This window comes from Ursus arctos, unplaced genomic scaffold, assembly GCF_023065955.2.
Source record: "Ursus arctos isolate Adak ecotype North America unplaced genomic scaffold, UrsArc2.0 scaffold_34, whole genome shotgun sequence".
In the NCBI taxonomy this organism is placed as follows: Eukaryota; Metazoa; Chordata; class Mammalia; order Carnivora; family Ursidae; genus Ursus; species Ursus arctos.
Window position 1 is genome coordinate 14788715 of NW_026623030.1, and position 20982 is coordinate 14809696.

Here is a 20982-nt window from a genome sequence, read left to right on the forward strand (position 1 = left end):
CTAGAGTTTGAAGCCAGACAGCTTTAACCACAGCACTTGCAAAGACGCCACTTGGGTGAGTCCTATTCCTCTCTACCCTGCTGCATCTGTGGCTGGGCAGCTGGGGCAGTTTCCTGGACCACAGAGGCCCACTTCCTTCCACAGCATTGCCTCTGGTCACAGTCAGCTCCCAGACAGAAGAACCACTAAGAATCAGCTAGCACCTGGGGCCGCGAGGACCCTCCCACCGGGGACAGGGAAGGTTTTGCCCAAAGATGCAAACTTCAGGATTCCGCAGCTGGAGTGCTGGACCTCTGGCCTGGGCTGGGTCCCTCTAAAGGAAATAGCCTGTGTGCCTTTCATCTGAGGCACTTGGCCAGCCTCTTTCTCCAGGTGGCTTGGCTTTTGCCATGTGTCTGGCCCTTGGCTCCTGTGCCACTATCTGTGAGCCAACTGTGAGTTGGCAAGGATCTGAGAACTCAGTTCCAGAAGAGGAAACTGAGGCCCAAACATGATGTCAGAGAAAGAAGCTTGGTGTCCGGTCCTGTTTCTCCAGCCGTGTTGGCTCATTTGCTGAGGCAGGGCCTGTGTCCTGAGTCTTCCCAGCTGGGCCAGAGGGTGCCTTGCAGCTCAGGGCCGCCTGGAAGATGCACATGGTGGTGGTTCGGAGAGGGAAAGAGCTTTGTGTAGGTTCAAGGAAAATTAAGAGCAGAGCGGGGCTGAAAGCCATGTCTCCCACCTCCCCTAGCACCTTGTTCATGCCTCAGTTTCCCCCGGGGAACATTTAAGGCTCAGGGTTTGGACAGGAAAGACAGAGCTGCTCTTTCGGTCTCAGTTTCCCCTGATGTCAAACAGGGAGATTGACAACCGTAGCCTACTGGAACCTGTATGTGGTCAAGGTTTTACCAGTTTGCAGAGAAACAGAGAGAGAATACAGACAACAGAATGAGTTTTTTCATAAAGTAAGATGTTTTCAGCCGAGAAAGAGGTCTATGTCCCACCGATTTTAGTTGGTATAACATCCTGTTTCTTTTCTGAAACGGTGGGGGCGGTAAAGGACAGTGTTAATTTTGCAGCACCCTTACTTGGCAAACATAGAAAGGTGGGAACTCTAGGACAGTCTCAAAACTGGGAAATGTAACTGGGTTAATAAAGCCCCAAAGTTTGGAGTTCACGGAGGTAACACAGTCTCTTGGGCTCCTTTGAGCTCAGGGAGGACCCAGGTAGGCACAGGTGTGGCTGATGTTCTGTGACTGGAAAGTACTGAGACCAGGCCCTGGGCATGGGGGGGGGGGGAAGGTTCCAGCAGCTAGAGCCAGAGCCGGACTGCAGAACAGGGAACGTACCTGGCACATAGTAGTTGCCCATCTCGGGCAGCAGGATGGAATGATTACCATGTGAGCCCAGAGTCAGGGCAGCAGAAGGGGAGAGAGAAGACTGGGTTCTGAGCTGGATATCTGTCTTAGATAGGGTTTTCCCAAAACAGAGCCTGAGGCAAGGATTTGGATGAATGTGAGGTATTGAGTAAGCTCTCTCAGGCAGGGTTGGGATTAGGGGGAGGTGAGTGAGGCAGGGTCATGCAAGTTCAAAGTTGGATTCCGTCTTTGTTTAAAATTTTGATATTTTGCTTATCCTGCGTTTTACTCATTGGTTTCGATTTTTTAAAGATAAGGAACTAGGTGTGCCTGGGTGGCTCAGTTGGTTAAGCGTCTGACCTTTGGTTTTGGCTCTGGTCATGATCTCGGGATCGAGCCCTGGAGCCCTGCTTTGGGCTCTGAGCTGAGCTGGGCATGGAGCCTGCTTAGGATTTTTCTCCCTCCTCGCCCTCTGCTTGCCCCCTCCCCCGCTCACATACACCCTCTCTCTTCCTCTAAAATAAACAAACAAACAAACAAACAGATTTTTAAACTATGGAACTAAAATATTATTTATTTTGACTAGTGAATTTGGGGGCACAATCTTAAATTTGCATTCAAGGACAGAGCAGTGGAGGAACTCAGCAAGGAGATGGTCTCAGGTGGAGACGAGCCTCAGCCTGGTCCCATGGGGAGCTCTGGAGCCTGAATCGCACTCCGTGTCAGTTGGGGAGAGGCAGCCCCTGCTTGGCTCAGGGCAGTTCTCAGGAGGCCGGCTGTGAGCTGTGAGCATCTGGTATTCTCTGTAGCTGTGGGACGGGTGCCCTCAGCCAGGAAAGGGGATCTGAGCTGGGCACCAAACAGCTACCACAATACTCTGTTTTTCTCTGAGAGATGGCAGTAAAAATGTTGAATCATTTATAAGTGCTTTTGGCTGCTGGACTGTGTTTCTTTGGCTATGAGTGTACTAAAGCTTCCAGGACCCAGCTTCTATTCCCGTTACCAAATGGATGCATGTGTGAATGCTCTGCAGCAGGGAGGGCGTCCTGGGTGGGGAAGGGGAGGTGGGTGGAGCTGGTGTGGATGTGGGCATGGCCGAGGGGTAAGCTCATTTCAGCGGCTGGCTCCTTTCCTGGGAGGGTGGTGGGAGCAGGGGAGAGGAAAGCCCAGGTGGGTTAAATGTCTGTGAGTCTGGCCAAAGAAGGAAAAGGTAGAGGGAGGAGGAAGAAGAAAGGAGGAGGGAGAGGGCTTTGCCCCCTGGGTAAGCAGGCATGTGGTGAGGGTCCCGGGAGGTGGCCTGGCTCTTCCTAAACTGGGAAGCTGAAGGAGTGGTAGGCACTTGAGGCCTGGGATATTTAGTCCTGAGCCCCCGAGCTCTGGAAACGGGTGGGCTTCTGGGTGGAACTCAGGAGAAAGCACCACCAACTGTGACATGCGTCCCAGGGCTCAGGGAGCGAGGCACGGGATTGGTTCCCTGACCACATCTTCCCTTTGGGATTTCAGGGTGACACCAGGGTCCATACGTTCTCACTCACATTCTGCTCTTGCTGCACACAGTGCCTGCATGTACCCCGAACTCAGTCTGTACCCAACCTGTTCCAACTGTGTCCCTTGAATGTGCAGAGCTCTTGTCCCACTGAGCCTTGACGTCGGCTCTGCCTCGGCCAACCCTCACTCGTCCTTCCAGTTTCTCCTCTCCCAGGGAGCCTTGCCTGACTTGGTAGCTGGAGTGGGAACCATGCCCGCGTGTTTTCCCAGCACGCGGGGCTCACTGCCCTGCGCCGTCCTCTCTGTGCGCCTCCCCTACCTGGCTCGGCGTGTCCTGGGAGTGGGAACTGCATCTTTGTATCCCCAGCCCTTCGCCCGGTGTCTGGCAGATCCTGTGTACTCAGTAAGGTTTCTTGAATGTATAAGTGAGAAATGTGTCATCTGTCATCAGATATTTATACCTTAGTGAGAAGAAGGCCCTGAGACGAGTTTTGTTTTTATACTCACACTCCCTTGTGACTGCACCGTGTTCATATCTGGGGCAGTATAATCCTATGTCATGTAATTGTAAGATCATAATCCTATTCAATAACATATTCCTTCTCTTACTTAATCCTAATACCAACTCTATGAGGTAGGTACTATTACTGCTCCATTTTACAGATAGGAAAAGTGAGGCACAGGCCATTTAGGCAACAAAGAGTCCTCATGTGTAGTGAGCGGCAGAGCTGGAATTTGAACTCAGGGGTTCTGGCTCCAGAGCGTGCTCCCTTCACCGTGATGTGTGGAGCATGGGTTTGAGTTCAAGCCCTGGCTTCTCCATATTGTAGCTGTGTGACCTTAAGCAAGTTGCTTGGCCCCTCTGAGGTTCGGTTCCCTCAACTGTGAGATGGGGATGGGAATCAGGGCTGTTGGAAGGCTGAACAAAGGAAAGGATGGGAAGGATCCTGAGGGCTGACCACAGCTTGCTCGTGGCTACGCACTGCGGGGGCCCTTGGAAACCTGCACCAGTGGAGACATTGCCAGGATTCTTGGCAGATGGGTGAGGAAGCAAGGAGTGGGGAGACAAAGGCCCTTCTGTCAGCCACTTGGGGCCCTCCCTCTGGGAGGTGAGTTGGGAAGAAGTGAGAGCTCCACAGAGGGAGATGACTCCTGCCTGGAAGTGGGATGGGCACCATGTTGCCTGCCAGGATCTGGTCATGAGCCAATGGGTGGAAAATTACCTTGGATTGTTTCCTGAGGGGACAGGAAGGCTAGGGCCAGTCCATGGAAGGGAGAGGTTTCTCTACATCCTAGGAATGTGATCACTGATTTATTTTAAAACAGAATAAAAGCAGAAAACAACTTTCAGTTGCTCGTGGCTTGGGGCTGCTCATGGCTGCCCAGCCAGGTCCAGAACATGACTCCTCAGGAGCTCAGGCTCCGGCCTCTGAGATGGAGACAGCTCTGGAAAGAGTGCCAGCTGGCCTTCACTCCCCGGTTCTCTGTGGAGCCTGCCTCCTCCAGCCTGACCGGCTTCTTTTCTGGGAGTCCACGGGGTCCAGATCTACCCTTTGGAGTGGGCAAGGGGGCTTGGGGCACAAGTCTGTCTCCCTCATACCATAGATAGTTTCACACATCTACAGAATCCATTCCCGATCCCTGACCCCCACAATGGCCCCATGAATGATTGCTCTCTCCCTCTGATAAATCTGGAAACTGAGGACCAGAAGCTGGAACAGTGGGGACAGTTGGGATAAAAGCCAAGATTTTCTTCCTGAGACACATCATACCACAGACATGGTTTGGGCTCTCTGGGGACTAAGTCTAAGTGGCTCTGAAGCATTTTCTTGACAGAGTAAAACACAGCATAGACACTGCAAAGGGAGGACTGAAGACTTGTTTGCTCATTATAAAAGACAAGGGCTTGAGAGCCCCAAACAGTATTAAGAGTAAGTAGGAAATGATATATAACATTGATTGGTTATAATATTGTAACATGTATACAATAATGAATTATAGTAGTAAGAGACTAGAAACAGGTTAAATGCTCAACCCTGGGAGGCTGGATTTGTAAATGATGGTCAATCCCAAAATGGAATACTACGCAGGCATCAAAAAGGATGGGTACTTTTCCTACATACAGATGTGACATGATCTCCAAGGTGTATTGTTAGTTAAGACAAATTGCAAAGTCGTGGGTGTAGTATTCTACCTTTCATGCAAAACGGGAGAGAAATTAGAATATACATTCGTATTTGCCTAAAGAAACCCTGGAAAGGGACATGGAAAACAAATAAAAGCTGATAGGTGCAGAGGGGACTGGGTAGCTGGTGGCATGGTGGGAGCACGGATTTGCATTCTGACTTTTTAATAATTTTAGATGGTTTTGAACATCGCCAATTAGATGGGCGTTGTGTTGCCTCATCAAAAATTTAAGTTACAAAACCAAGTGAGAATCGTGCACAAATGCCCATGAGGCTAATAATAAGAGTTATTGTGAAGTTTTATTTAAACTGTAATGCCCGTGACTTTTACCACCATCATCCCCTTGACCATCTCATGAACACGTTTGGGGTTTTAAAGCTAGCTTTACCTGACTCCAGCTTCCGAGTGTCACAAGAAGAGGGTTCCTTCTGGCCCACTTTGAACCTAGCCCAGAGGGTCCTATTTGGGTTTTATGTAGGGCCCACCCTTCCCTCTAACGTCCACGTCATCTTGGTGGCCCCCTGTGGCCGTGGGTGGTCGAGGCAGGAGACTTGGTGTCTCGTTCCAAGAGAACCCTTGAACTCTTAAACCCTTGGTGAAATGTTTATAGGAAAAAAATGTATCCTTGTGGGCTCTCCCTGATGCTAATATCCAATGGACAGAGAGACTGTCGAGAGAAGATAATGACCGAAAACCCGTATACTCAGTTGACAAAACAACCTGATAGGGCTTTTAGCCAGTCTTTTCTCTGCCAGGACCTCCCCAAACACCGCTCCCAGCCCACCGCCAAACAGCCTGTGTGTTCAATGATACTTGCTGTTTCCTGTTAAAAGTAACCAAAGACAGGGACAAGCTCCCATTGCATATTCTGATCAGCACGTGGTCACCAGTTGCCAAGTGGCTCCAGCTTTCCATCCCCGAGCAGAGGCCCCTCACATTTCTACGGGGCTCACACCTTGCTCCTAGCTATCTCTCTGGTCTTTGGGCATTTTGGAAATAGCCCAAGGCTGCCCTTACTATGCTCTTACCCATGTACCTAAGTACAAGAAAACACCCGCAGGCCCTCTACTCTCCAAGCTGCCTTGGACCACTCCCCAGAAGGATGGCCGTTTGTGGGGCTTCTCCTCCGTCCACTCTGGGGTGGGTCCGTAGGGCCTTCCTAGACCTTCTCAGGAATCAGGCAGAAAGGTGGCTTTCAGCCTCTTCCCCTTCTGACTCTGAATCTCTATATTTACTCTTAGTCTTTCTTCCCTGCTCTCACCTTTTAACCGCTTCTGTTACCCTCTCTGTGGATTCTGTCTTCCCCATTCCTGCCTCTTGCTGTCCTCCTCCTCCCCTCCTCCCTGTTCCTCTGTGTCCTCTTCCCTCTGGGTTTACTTGGCCGCCCCGCCCTCCTCTCATTTCCTTCTGGGTCCACCGCTGTGTCATCCCCTGCTCCCTCCCCCCACACCACCGAGATGGCCCGCCCCACCAAACCCCTGCCCTGCTGGGCCTGCAGTGGAGAGGACTCTTCTCGCACACCGCACCCCCCCCCCCCAGAGCAGAAGGGCAGGGCCAGCTCCATGGGTGGGCCACTAGGGCAGCCACACGGGGCTCAGAAGGGCCTGAGCTTGGTTTAACGCCCCGAAGTTGCGGTCTTGAGATTCTTAGTCCTTTTGGCATAAGGGGCCTGCGAGCTCACTTTGCACAGGGCCCCCGTAAGGTACTCGCACGCAGCCTGTTCTGCTGAGGGGCGTGGACTTCCTGGGAGGGTGTGGTTTCTGGGCACGCTGTGGATCCTCGTCCGCCCGCTAGTAACCACATCTGGACGTGCCTCCAGCTTCTAAGGCGCTCCCACCAAGCGGTTGTCCTACAACAACAGAAGGTAGTTGCCAGATTCGTTCCCATTTTACAGATGACGCAAGCCAGGGCTTGCCCCAGAGCCCACAGCTTGAGAGCCTGGACTGATGAGAGCTGCCTCTCAAATCCACGCTTTCAGGCTGAGACTACAGGGCCCCCGGCAGGCCCCCTTCTGTCTCTGAGCCAAGCCTCGGTCTCTACATTGATGAAATGGAGGTGGTGGGAGTAGCCGTCCCCGTGCAGAGTTAACGGGTACCTAAATCCTGGAATATTCCGGATACAGGTCCCTAGCATGTACGTTTTTACAACCTCTCCGAACCTCTGTTTTCTCATCTGCAAAGTGGGGATCATGGGAATGTGATGACCCACATAAGAGCCCAGCACAGGTGGACGGGCAAGGTCAGCACTCTGAAGCTTCTGGCCCCCCTCCCTCTGGGGCAGAGGTCGGGGTGATTTGTGAATAGGAAAACCGTATTGTCCAAACTGGGGCGCTTTAAGAGTAAAAGAAGCACTCTTAATAAGCCTGTTGACATAAGAGGCACAAGCCAGGATGTAGGGTCACTACGTAGGTGTTCTGAGTGTCTTTGTCAGCATCCTGGGCATGGTAACAGGCAAGCAAGCATCGGGCAGTGAGCAGAATCACACCCCGGGCCTGCCTCCAGCTGGTAGGGAGCATGGCTGAGGTCTAGCATCTGCCACAGAGAGGAGTGTCCCACTTGCTTTAATAACATCAAGACATCCGTTCAGGGAGAAACAGAATCAGGGAGGATGCCTTGAAGGCCACACAGTTCAGGCCCACTCCCAAATATTCTAGAAATGTCTTCAGATGAAGCCAGCAATGCGTAAACCTGAATGTCTAGACACCCCTTCCTGGCACAGCTGGGAAAAGGGGCTCCTATCGAACCGCACTTTGGGCCAGGGCCGCCAGCTCAGAGGGAGGGCGCCGGATTCAAGCCACAAGCATTTGGATGCCTGTCCTAAAACCTGCAGAACCTCGAGGCTGTGTCCACGGCCAGGGTGTCGATGAGGACAGTGATCACCACATCACACCTTGTCCTCTCTGCAGGCACTACCTCCGGAGAAGCCCTTCAGCCCCCTGGCCCAGGAAGGCTTGCCAGTTCCCGGAGTGGGTTTGTTTTCAGCCAGGGGCACGTGACCGCAGGGACCGGTTTTCCTTTCCGAGACGAGTCTGGGAGTCCGCGGTGTGGCCCACCCAAGCAAAGCATGTAGGACATTACTTATCGTCTGCATTTTTCCCCTCAGCCCTGGCTCTGCTTTCTGTCTCCACCCACGTTCCCTTCCTCCTTACACTCTCACTTTTAATTTATGTTCCCCGGTATACGGGAGTCTTGAGATTTTTTTTTTCCCCTCCCTTCTGGACCAAGTCAAAATATAAGCAAACAAATAGGCAAACCTGCGAGCAAAAACATCCTGTAGCACTCCTCCTGCTGCCTGGAGAGAGAGCCGTCCCAGCTGGTGGAGGCCAGAAGGCAAGGGGTTAAGAATGAATGCAGAGGAAGTGCTGGCCCACGTTAAAAGTGAGGAAGTGGCCCTCGTTGGGGGGTGGGGGGGAAGGAGGTGGCCAGCTTATCCTGTGTGACTCTGGGGGGCTGAACTAGGCTTGAGGTGAATATGGCAGGTTGCTCAGAGTTCAATTTAGTCAAAAAAGGAAGAGCTTTCTAATGACTCGATGGGTTTTTCTAGAAGTTCTGCGGGGGGGGGGGGGGGGGAAGAGGAGTGACCTGCTCTGGAACATGGCAGAACCCAGGGCGAGTTTATTTCTGATTCTTTTAATTCCTGAGTGTGGACCTGAGGGCCCAGGGGATGCCTGAAGGAAGGTCCCAGGGGCAGGCTCCCCCCATTTCTAGGCAATGCTAAGACTCAAAAAGGCAAAGTGACCGGCCGGCCGAAGGGCTCCCCTTCACGACGTTGCCTGCGTGCTGGTTCCTTATGCCCATCTTGTCGCCCGGTGAGGTGAGCTCTGCCAGACATGAGTTTTGGCGCACCCGGCTCTCTGCGGCGTTCCCACACCTAGCCCAGCGCCCGGCACACCGCAGAGATTGTCGCATTAATCGAATGAAGAGAACAGCTTCTAGTGGCCCAGCTAGAATTCCAACTCCGTATTATCTGCCTCCAGAAATAGCTCTCTGTAGACATAACAGCCAAGGGGCATGAGTGTTGGAGCCAGGATCTTTACCTACGGAGGCTGACCGACCCATCCTGATTTGCCTGGAACCTTCTGGAAGTCCCGCCTCACAGGGCACCCCCAAACTGGTCTCCTCTACACCCTGCACTGGGGATCCCACATAGTTTTTACATCGACCGACCTTGCAGATGAGGACATGGCCCAAGGTTGCACGGCAGGCGGGGGGGCCAGGCTGGCGTGGGCATCTGGCTTCGCTGCCGCCCAGTGAGGCTTCAGCCGTAACCTGCGGGAGGCAGAGCCCTCCATCCTAAAGCCTCTCCAGCCACGGCTCTGGAGATCATGGAATTTCCTCTGGGCTTCAACCAGCTGTTTTTTCCGTTGAGGGTGGAGGGGCAGTTTTCCCAGCAAGACCCTTCCTTAGGGCAAGGCTTGAGCTTTGCCTTGGGAAAGGTGACGGCGCAGTGACAGGGTCGAGGGGGAGGGCAGCCTGTTCCTCCTCCCCCCACGCCTGGGAACAGGGTGGGATCTCATACTCCACCGTGCTGGTTACTGGCAGCAGCGCCTGGCCCTTTTGTCAGCCGCCTGGGCTGAAGCCAGGGAATTCCAGGGGGCCAGAACCTGCCTAGATGCCCCAGGGCCCCTGTGCCCGGGGCTGGCAGCCTGGGCAGGGTGCGGCTGGCCGGCTCAGGGCTCCCGGATCTCTCAGGGCTCCACCAGGCTGGACGGGCCTCTCCAGCCCCTGCCTGCCCAGGAGCCTGGTGAGTAGCGACTATTGTCCAGAGGTGGGTGAGTCCGGTCACCAGGGGCTGTTGGAGGTGGGGTTGTGGACGTGTGAGATGCTGTGACCCTGCCAGCCCCGGGCCCGGGTGGGGGTCAGCAGGCATAAGAACGCAGGGCTCTGTGCCCAGAGGGGTCTCCAGCAGGCAAGTCACAAAATGTCAGGGACAGTCACAGGGATCGAAGATGTGACCCTCATGTCAGGGCACATCCCCACGTTCAAATCCCATCTCTGCCCCTTCCTCGCTGTGGATCTTGGGCGAGTGGTCTTGCTTCTTTGTGCCTCGGTTTTCCACATCTGCAAGACGGGCATGAGAAAGCCCACCGTGACGGGTTGTTCTAAGTGGAGGTACTGGGTACACAGTTGGCACCTGAGACATGGGAGTTAATGTCATCACGCCTACCTCTCAGTTTCTGTTACTCTTGGCCCAGGGCTGGGCCCAGAGACGGGAGAGGGCTTCTGAGTCCCCATGGAGATGCTTGCTAGTGAGGAAAGTCTGACGGACAGGAAGGGCTCGTCACAACCCTGCAGTGGAAGGGCCGTCTGCCTCTCCAGATGCTTGGACATGCTGTGACAGGACAGAGGGACACTTTGACCAGCCTCATGGATTACCACTGGGGTCCATTAGAACAGACCTGAGTTCCAGGCTCAGCTGGGGATCCTGATCCGGTTTCTTCCAGAGTCCTGGTTTGAACACCTGTTAATCCCACCCTCCTCTGGGGGCCTTGTCTGGAGACCGGGAGATAAGGAAGGCCAGGCCCAGCCAGACGCCTGGCCTGCCTTCCCAGCATGAGTGTTCTCTTTCTTCTTGTTATCACTGCTGGTGGGCAGATTCCTACGGAGTGCCCAGGGGGGCTGGGAGGAGCAGAGGGAACAAGACAGGGCCAGAGGGTTCCGCCTGGGTAAAGGCCCCAGAGGTCTCAAACACCATGCCTGGAGGCACTGGGCTCCTGGTGCACAAGGGAGCAGGCGGGTTTGGAAAGACTTGGGCTCTATGATTCCCCCAGCCCCTACCCCCGGTAGCGCTCCTTGACCCTGGGCCCTGCAGCCCTGTCGTGGATCAGCCCACATTACCCAGGCTGGCCAGGGGAACAGATGCCGGTGCTCACATTCGGGGGCTCTCTCTTCTTCTCTTTGTGGCTTTTCTCCACCTCCTCTCCTGTCCTGTGCTGCCTTTCCGCCCTCAGCATCCCCTCCCTGGTGCTTCATAAGGTCGGTACCATCCGGGCTGTTGGGCGGAGCTCCCACCTCTCCCTGGGTCCCACCTCCTGCCTTCCCTCCTGCTGTCCCCTTGTCTGCCCTGCCCTCGAGGATTTCCCGCTCAGCTGGAAGTGCTCCCTCCCTCTTCCCTTCTCCTGCCCTGCCCCATAGAGATGTCTGCCACGGCCCCTGTAAGGTCCAAACTGCCCCATTCTAATCCCACTTCCGCAGCTTCCTGGCTGGGCAGCCTCGGGCAAGTCACTTAACCTCCCAGCTTCTCCGTCTTCATCTGTAAATGGGGCTAATGATGGTTCTAACCTCCCGGATGAGCTCTAACATGTAAATGCCACACACAGGAGAAGGTTTCAAATGTATTTCACGCATTTTTTATGGCGCACCTACTGTGTGTCACACACGACTGAAGGGGTTGGGGTACAGCAGCGGCCAGAACGGGCCACAGCCTCTGCCCTCAGTGGATGTCAGCTCTGATTTAGGCATCTCGTTGCATGACTGCTTTTCCCTCCTCCCCGCAAGGGTGGGGATGGTGCCTAATTCATCTGCGCGTCAGACACCCAGCTCAGGGCCGGTCTTGCTTGTGAAGGGAAGGGAAGCTCTCCGATTTGGGGATTCCCTTGGCATTCCTGATTTCCCTGGAGCATTTGTAGCACCTGAAGGAGCCCCTTCCTTCAGCAGTGGACATGGTAGGGTCAGGCAAGCAAGTCTGTGAGGCCCTTAGTCTCTCTCTCTCTCGCTCAAGCTGCTGCCCTCTTGGATGGCCTGAGCACTGTTGCAGTGAGGTCCCTGCTCAACTTTGGGATATCAGAGCTGGAACAGCTGTGTGTGAGACAGGGTTCCCTCGGTTGCAGGGGACAGAGTCCCATCTCAAACTGGCTAAAGCAGAAAAGGAAATTCATTGGTTGGGGGAACTCACCTGTCCAGCAAGGGTTTCAGGCATGGTTGGTCTTTCTCCATCTTTGAGGTCTGCTTCCTTCCGTGTTGGTCTCTTCTCTGTTAGAATCTGCCCAAGTGGTGGCAAGAGTCTCGGGGAAGGCTCTCATTGGCCCACTTCAGGCCCCTGTGCCCAATTGCTGAAGCAGTCATTGGTGGCCAGGGGATGGGGTATTCTCATTGGGCAGGCTCGGAGCAGGGGGAGGGGTCATTTCCTTCCAAGCCCCGCAGCCTGATGGGGGGGGCAGCTTTCCATAAAGAAGAGATGTTCAGGACACTCCTGAGAGGGACTCATGAATGCCCCCTCCACCGTCTCCCAGGGCAAGTGACACTCCAGAAGGTGTCTCCGGACTCCAGGGGCTCCTCGTCGAAAGCTTGGGGTTTGCTGAAGCCTACCAGGAAGGGGTGCTTCTGGAGAGAAGGCCAGCATTCCTGCTGTTAGGGGAGTGATTTACATTAGGATTCCTTTCTGGGATCATACACCAGGAAGGAGGAAGGGAACAGACGTTGCTGGGCCCCTACTCTGTGCCACACCCCGGGCTAAGCCCTGTGTGCTTGGTGACGCCAGAAGCAAGCATGGGTTTTGGAAGGAAACTCCAGAGAGGTAAGCAAGGAGGAATAGAGTGGATGCCCACATCCCAATCCTGGTTCTGCCCCTTCTTAACTGTGTGGCCTCAGGCAGGTTGCTTGACCTCTCTGTGCCTCAACTTCTTCATCTGAATATGGGAGCAGTAATGCCGCCTGTGCTGTTACGGTCTAGATTCTATGAGCAGACGTGCGCTGGTGTTTCAAACCAGTGTCTGGTGCGTTGTAAACGTCCAGTGAATGTTAGTCATTGTTTTAGTCTGTCTTAGTGCCTATAACAAAAACACAAACTGGGTGGCGTATAAACACAGAAACGGATTTCTCACAGCTGGGGGGCTGGGAAGTCCAAGGTCAGGGTGCTGGCAGATGTGGCTGGTGACGGCCTGGTTCGTAGATGGCTGTCTTCTCATCGTGTCCACAGACCGTGGAGCTGGGGATTTCTCTGTGGGGTCTCTTATGAGAGCACTCATCCCATTCATGGGCCCCCACCCTCAAGACCTAATCCCTTCCCAAAGGCCCCACTTTCTTATACCCTCACGTTAGGGATGAGGCTCCAACATATGAATTTGGGGGGGGGGGGCATGGGCACAGACATTCAGTTCATGCCACTCATTGTCATTACTACTTTTACTGCAGTTAGTTGGGGGAAGGGGCTAGAAAGTAGAACCCGTATGGTGGAATTCAAGGCATAGCAGCAGGGTTGACCAGGCGTCAGTTTTGGGAGGTGGAGGATGCCTTTCTAGAATCCAAAAATCAGACCCCGAGGGCTGCTGCTTCAGCTGCGTCCATGCTCATCTCCTGGGGGTCTTCAGACTTACCTGCCTCACACACCTGTCCTACGATGTGCATATTTTCTAAGTTGCTGGCGCTTGCTGCCCCTTGGCATTGCCCCCCGCCCCTCACCCCGCATGCTGAAAGGCCCCAGGTCAGTGAGACCCAGAGATGAGGAATCAGCATTGTCATGGCGACCAGATTTCATCTGTGGCTTCAAGGGCTCTGGGAGCAGAAGACAAGTCTCAGTCCCTGGGACTGGCTGGTGTGGACCCCTCTCCATGACCTGGTTTCTCCCATGAGGCCTCATCTGGGTATCTCTGGTCCCCACTTGTCTGCTTATCTAAGACTTTTCTTAGAGCATTGGCAGTTGCCATGGAAACAGCTCTTGAGACAAAACTGCCCACGTGGGCTGAGGAAAAATTCCTCAAGAAAATGGGGGCATTGCCAGATTCCCCAGCTCTCTGAGGGGGCCCCAATTCCTGGAGCCTCCAAAGACTGCTACTTCCGAGTAGACCTGGAACCAGCAGAAGGATCCTCACCAAACTCACAGGGCCCCTTGTTTGTCTCCTGCCTCCAGTCTCCCCTCCTCCAGCACAGCCCCCATATCAGCCGTATGAGTTAGAACTGGGGTCATTTCAGAAAGATGGACGCCCCGCTGCTCAAAAACCATCCATGGCTCCCTACTGCCCCCAGGGGAAAGTCATGCCTTGCAGGGGTCTTCTTCTTACAGCCCTGTCTCCTGCCACTCTCCATCCCACTCCTACACTCTCACCACACTTGGTCAAGCTTCTGTGCCTTTGCACACAGTTCTCTCTGCACGGATGCCTCCTCCCTCCATGACTGCACTTAGTGAAGACTTTGGACCCTCCAAGGCTCAGCCCGACTGTCACCTCCACCAAGAAGCTTCCCCTGATTTCCCCGACCAGCTTCACTTTGCTTTGTACAAAGCCAGGGTCACAAACCCGGCTGCCAACGGCCAGGAAGGTACACAATGAGTAACGTAGGGACTGTGTCATCACTTCTGCAAAGAGATCTGCACTCTCCCATTACAGCTAAAAGTGAGAATGACTTGGCCCATCTTTCTCACCAGATTGCTCTTATTTCTACACTGGCAGGACCCAGGCCAAGCTCTGTGGTGAACTGCCACTGACTCGTGGCCGCAGAATCAAGGGGGTATTAGGGAGGGGTGGAGATGGCAGAGAACCCCGTCCTGTTCATAATGCAGGCCAGTATGGCCAGTTCGCTGGAAATCTGGACTTTAGGTGCCCTGAGGAGCGTCGACCATGCCCCTGCCCCCATCTCCCCTACATGAGGGCAAAGACGGGGCCATCTCACCCCATGGCTTCTAGCGGGCAGGGCGGCATTAGAAGGTGTTCGCTAGCAGCCTTTTGAATAGATGTTTGAATGCACAGGTCTGTGCTGTTTCCTGGACCTGTCAAACGTGCTCCTGCCACAGGGCCCTTGCACTTGCTGTTCGTACTGCCTTCAATCAGATAGTCACATAGTTCCCTCTTCCTATATTCAAGTTTCTGCCTTCTCTGAGCACTCAACCTAAAATAATACCCTCTCCCCATCTCTATGCCCCGTTCCTCTTTATATTTTATCTGTAGCACATCCCACCACCTGCCACTGTAATCATTTTATTTTTCTGGCATTTACGTAGTGGTTCCATTGAACTGGGCATGTGGCTGTCTAAAACATCAGCAGCGTAAACTCATTTAATCCTTAGAACAGCACTGAGGTAGGAGCTATTATCATTGCTATTTTTCGGGTGAGGAAGCCGAAGCACAGAGAGGTATGGTGACTTGCCCGAGGTCCCACAGCTGGTGAGTGGCAGAGCAGGGACTCAAACCCAGGCCGTCTGGTTCCAGGGGTGATGGCCTTCTTCATCATGCCTTTGTTTATCAGGTTATTCCCATCCCCCCAGCCTGCTGGAGAATGCCAGCCCCCTCAGTTCCCAGATCCTGGCCTGGGGCCTAATAGATGTTTAATAAATATTTCTTGGAAGGATAGAGCAAGGGAAACAGGAGGATCAGAGAACTGGAGGGAAGAATCCCTGGCCTTCAGAGCTTTCCATTAGCGCAATGTCAAGGCCATCTTGCCGGAAGTTTCTCAGCCTCCCGGAGGGTTTGAGTCAGCCTGTCTGGGAGAGTCCCCGGCCCAGCCTCTCTCACCCTCCCTCGCCCTCCCTCACCCTCCAATAGAGCCTCTGTTTTCTGACCTCTCCCAGGCAAAGGTGCCAGACCGCACTCCTGGAACCCCAGGTCCATGCTGAGCACACTTCCTCCTGGGACAGGGCCATGGAGGAGAACGTTCCAGGCTGGAGGCAGGAAGTCTCCGAAACAAGGTGGCCTGGAGCGAAGGGGGCCTGGGCGGCCAGGGAGGGGCCGGGCAGGACTGCCCTTGGCCAGATGTGCTGGGAGCCTCAGTGCGGCTCAGGGGACAAGCAGACAGGACGTGAGGAGAAGGCTGGAAAGGGGCCCGGGTTCCGATGCTGCAGCCGGCCAGTGCCTCCAATGTAGCCAGCACTCCCTGACGTCTGATCCTGTTCTGAGGGGTTCCAGAGAAGGCCCGCGCCCTGCCAACTTCTCCGGGGACCCTCGGATGGCAGCTCTGCCGAGGGAGCAATGGGAGTGCACTTCCCAGGTTCCATCTTGCCTGTAATATCCGTCAGTCCTCATGATTGTGGCGGACACTCTGCCTAGGGCTTTGCCAGCCTCGTTTCACTGAGCGCTCCAAGCCCCTGGAGGCGGGTGCTGAGGAATGAGGAGCCTGAGACTCAGAGAGGTGACGTCACCCGTACCGGGTCGCACAGCCTGCAAGGCTGGAGCTGGGATTCAATCTGAGCTCTAAGTGCTACGGAACTGGGTTCTAGGAGAAACCAGAAGAGAAGCCAGATTCTACCCTTTGCTCACTTGCGGGGGTAACGTGGGGAAAGATCATGAAGCTTGTTTGAATTTCAATGTTCCCATCTGTCAAATGGGAATAAGGGGGAATCGGCCTCGTGTGAGACTGTGAGGGGCTGGCTTTGTTGCTAGGTGCATCCCGTCGGGTCCTTCTCCTTGATCTTCACAGCCCACCCGGGCGAGCTCCACGTCCCAGACGCAGGAACGGAGGGTCAGAGATGTGGGGAGTGTGTCCGAGTCCGCATAGCTGGGGCCGCCTCCTGGTGACGCCGTGCAGCTCTGTGTGGACGGGGGCGGGACAGCAGCCTGGGTTCAGCTGAGGGATTTCACCAGTGGGAAACTGCTTTGCAGAAGCTCCTGCAGAGGATGTGGGGATGCGGGAAGGGAGAGTGGGCCGAGCTGAGGGCGGGAATGGCAGTGGCCAGGGCAGTGTCTGGTCTGGGAGGAGGAGGCTCAGAGGAACCACTGGCTGTGGCCTGGCTCCCACCCCTCCTCTGCCCCCAGACACATTCCAGGCTTGTCTCGAGTTCCGCTGGTTTCTGGAAGTGCAGCTCTTTGCTTTGGTTCAGGATCTGCTAGCTGGATTTAGCCCAGCTTGCTCCTCACCAGGGTACAGGGATGCTGCTGGTTCTCCCAGATAAGTCACCATCAGATTTTTCTCGACAAACGTTTGCTGAGCACCTACTATGCAGGGGGCACTGTGTCCGCCCACATCATTGCTTCATGACACGCTCAGGAGAACTCTAGGAGGGAGGTTGTAATATCAGCCCCATTTTACAGACGGGAACACTGAGCCTTGGAAAAGGGAGAATTGGTTCCTGGTTGCTTAACTAGGAAGGGCCTTTGAACCCGGTGGCTTAGCCGCTGGGTAGCTTGGAGTGAGGGAACAAGCCTGAGACCACCTCGTCGCAGTCAAGAAGGACCCCAGACTTGCTCACGGCGTGGGGAGGGGGAGGCTTCTCGATCAACCTTGAACCCCTGGGCCAGAAGTCTAAGAACTGCCAGGGGTCCCAAGAGATCACTTTATCCAGACTCCCTGATTTTCTGAAAGAAAGGTTTTTTTGCTTTGTTTTGTTTTTTTTTAAGATTTATTTATTTATTTGAGAGAGAGACAGAATGTGGTGGGGAGGGGCAGAGGGAGAGAGAGAGTCTTAAGCAGACTCCATGCTGAGCACAGAGCCCGACGCGGGGCTCTATCCCACAACCCCGAGATCATGACCTGAACCGAAACGAAGTCAGATGCTTAACCGACTGCAGCACCCAGGCGCCCCTGAAAGGAAGGTTTTAGTATTGCTGTTTCATAGGCAACTCAACCACGGCTCCTCAGAGAGGTAAAGCAATTTGCTCAGGGTCACACAGCATGGAGCTGAGCCACACTGTCTTTTTATTGGCACAATGCTGGCAACAGACAGACACATGACCCATTCAACTATGGCATTTTTTAAAGCTGGAAGGGAGCCTTTGACACCATCAGCTCCATCCGCCTTGTTTTACAGATGGGGAAACCAAGGCCCCCAAACGGTCAGATTTATCTAAGGACATGTGCCAAGTAGAGCCTGTGAAAGTATAAAGACCTCTGCCTCTTTGTAGTCCCGTGACCTTGGGTAACACTCAACCTTGCTGGGCCTCTGCTTCTTCAGCTCTAAAGTGGCCGTAATAATGCCTGCCGTCCCATGGGGTTTGTGTGAGGGAATGTACGTAAAGTGCTTCTCAGCATCCCGGTGCACATAGTAGGTGCTCAATAAAATACCGTTACTTTGATGATTATTATTAATACTATGTAACCCCGCCATTCTGGGCTCCAGAGCTCCTTACCGGCATGGTCCGCTGGGTCTCCGGTACCCAGCCTGGGGCTCTGGTGTGAGTTTCAGGAGCTACAAAGGAGGGAGGGACCGGAGTCTGGGGGTTGAAAACAAGGGGCTCAGCTTGCCTGCTCTTCTCTCCCACAGCAGGTTGGGGCCCTGCTGATGGAGAAAGTTCCTTTGGCTGCCAGCTCCCAGGGGTCTCAAGGTGGCAGGGGAGCAGCCACGCTTGGGGGTAGTATCAGATGCGGCCTGGCCCTCAGGGCTGAAGGTGGGCTGTGCTGGCCTGGACCTGGGGCAGGGGGGCGAGGGGGCAGGGGCTGGGACGATGACTTCTAGGGGAGCACTCCAGAGCCCCTGGGAGTCTAGGCTCCAAGCCCATTTGGTGAGCAGGACCCTGAGCCTATGTCGCGGGCCGGCGCCTGGCCTGGGGAGACGGCCACCACCGTTGGCAGCCCTCACAGACCACATCCTGAGCAGCTCATGTCCGTGCCCCTGGTGCCTGCTGCCTTCCGGATAAGTTGTGGACGCAGCTCAGGGATTGCTTGCGTGAGCCGACTCCAGGCTGACTTCAGGGGATTAGGCGGGTCGGGTGCTGGGCCTCGTAGTCTCTCTCGGGGGACGGAAGCAGGGGGGATTTTGTTTACAGGCCACCTCCAGGGGCTGGGGCAGTGTTTATGGGAAGAGGCACAAGCCGTCTGCCTGGGGGCTTTGGACACAAGCTGAGTGGTTGGGAGGACACATGGTGTTTGTGAATGGACCCACTAGTGGGGCCAGAGTGGCTTCTGAGCCTGAAGGAGAGACGTCCACCCAAACACTCTCGCTAGGGGCCTTATGTGGCTGGGCACAGCTGCTGGGTCTGCAATGCAACAGTGGGGCCGGGTTTGCAAGGAAGTGTCTGTGCTCTCCCTGGGCCCCGGAACCTGATGCTAAGTCAGGCTCTCATCTGGGGCCAGGGTCCAGGCTAGGCTCAGTCCCAGGGTAGGCAGGGGCCTTGGGGACTTTGGTAAGGAGCTGGTACTGCTTTTAAGGAGGGCTTTTAAGCAGAGAGTGTTGCAATGTGGTCTGAGTTTTGAAGAGATCTCTCCGGCTACCAAGTGGAAAATGAAATTACAGTCGACACAAGAGGCTGGTTAGGCATTGGCCACACTTCATCATTCGGCCAGGACAGCGTCTGGTGGGCAGAAGTCATGGGCAGCTTTGGGAGCTGTTTGGGAACAAAACGGGTAGGATCTGACAGACGTGGGAGGCAGGCAGGGAAAGTCTGGTTAGGTTTGTATCAGGAAATGGATGACCAGCTCAAACAGGGAAACTGAGGACAGCCTGGGCAGGGAGGTCTCAGGACAGGGTGAGGGGGACAGTGTAAGGGACATGCAGCGAGCTGAGGTGCAGCCCTCCCACGGGACCTCGCTGCCCCCGGCCGGGGGCCAGAGGAGGGATCTGTCCTTCCATCCAGGTTGTGTAGCTGTGGCTGACTCAGGAGACGCTGCAGGGAGGGAGTCCGACCTCCCTCTCTTCCTGCCTTCTTCCCCCAGCTGGGTCTCTCATTGATCAAACTCAATTAGAGGTCAGAGGGCAAAGAGCCTTGTGATGTCAAGGGGGACCCTGGGACACAGAGCAGGGGACAGACAGAGCATGCTGGGAAGGAAGGAGTGGCATTCCAATGGGGGGGGGGGGTACCGGGCAGCAGAGTGGATATTTTAGGGGTCTCTTGCTTCTGTGCCCCCATCACTGTCGGAGGTTTCCTGGGGCCTCTGGTCTTTGAGCAAGGGGGTAGTCCAGGTCCAGGGCTGTAAGCTCCACACTTTGGCCTGCTCCTACAGGGTCCTGAGCTCAAACACGCCCCCATCCAAAGCAAAAGAAAATGGGACAGGCTGTCAGGCAGCCAGCACTTTCTAGCTTCACTGCAGTGACTCAGCGTGAGCTCCTAAGTGTGGGCGTGGGACCAGGGAGGAAATTCTCTCCCGACACAGAGCTAATTCTGTCCCGGGGCTGGCGGCCAGCCTGCGGCGGGCATATCTGCGGTGCAGTGTGGTTTCGAGGTTCCCGAGTTCAGGGATTGCAGCCCCTAAGGTGTCTCTCAGAGCAATCTGTCGGGACTGGGAGGCCCTTCTCTCTGCCCCGAAGGGTGGGGAACTGGTAGGTGGGGGCAGCCAGGGAACTCTGCAGCAGACAGATGTGAGAACCTACAGAGGCTGTCGGGGCCAGGGGGAGGCGAGGATGCTGAGTGGGGCCTTTTGCGAAGGAGGACTGATACATGGAAGGCCTCATTACACTTCAGCTGCGGGCCGAGGCTGTGATCTTGGGCAAGTAGAAATAGCAAAGATTTGGGGTTCAGAGCATCCTTGGTTCAAATCCTAGGCCGAGGCTTAAAGGTCACGGGAGCCCAGCTTGGCCACTTCACCTCTCCGAGTGAGCCTGTATTTGCAGATCTCTGCAGGGGAGCTCCAGAGGGGTGTGACAGGCCAGGCAGAGTTCTAGGCTCTGGGGACCCACGACACACAGGACAGACTGAGCCCCTCTTCTTCTCTGTGGCTTAGGGAGGGTCATTTGCTTGGTCTGGATCCCAGTTTCTCCAGCCACGAAATGGGATGCCCTTTGAGGGAGAGGCATCCCCCTTCCCGAGGTTGGAGGGAGCTGGAGGAGTGACATCTGGGGCTGCCCCTCTGGACTGTCAGGGGGGCCACAGGGGAGGTGGCAAAGGAGGACGGCAGCCAGGCCAGACACGAAGGGAAGCATTTCCAGTTTCCCTAATGGGCTCCCACACCCACGGGCCCTGATAAGCCCCTGCACTGGGCCTGTGGCCAGGAGGTTAGTGGCAGGCCGGCCGTGGCTGAAGAGGCAGAGGGTTGGGGGAGCGAAGGGCTGCTGGCGGCGTGGGCCGGGTCGGCACAGAGGTGAGTGAGGGCAGGCGAGGGGTGGCTGAGCCTGTCAGAGGGGAGGATGGGGGGGGGGGGTGGCAGCAAGGAGACAGAAGACAGGGAGACTACACGGA

General features: G+C 55.1%; 1 protein-coding gene across 9 annotated transcripts in view; it reads left to right on the forward strand.

Annotated features, from left to right (window-relative positions):
• CMKLR1 (chemerin chemokine-like receptor 1) overlaps nt 1–20982 on the forward strand; it is a 52452-nt gene that overhangs the window by 13178 nt on the left and 18292 nt on the right. The window contains exon 1 of one of the 9 annotated variants that reach the window (XM_057305762.1): nt 9196–9776. The exons of 7 other annotated variants lie outside the window; for them this stretch is intronic. The gene's annotated coding sequence lies outside the window, so the exon portion shown is untranslated. Of the gene's footprint in view, nt 1–9195; nt 9777–20982 lie in introns of those variants that run through there. One more of the 9 variants, XM_057305763.1, reaches the window with a different exon arrangement.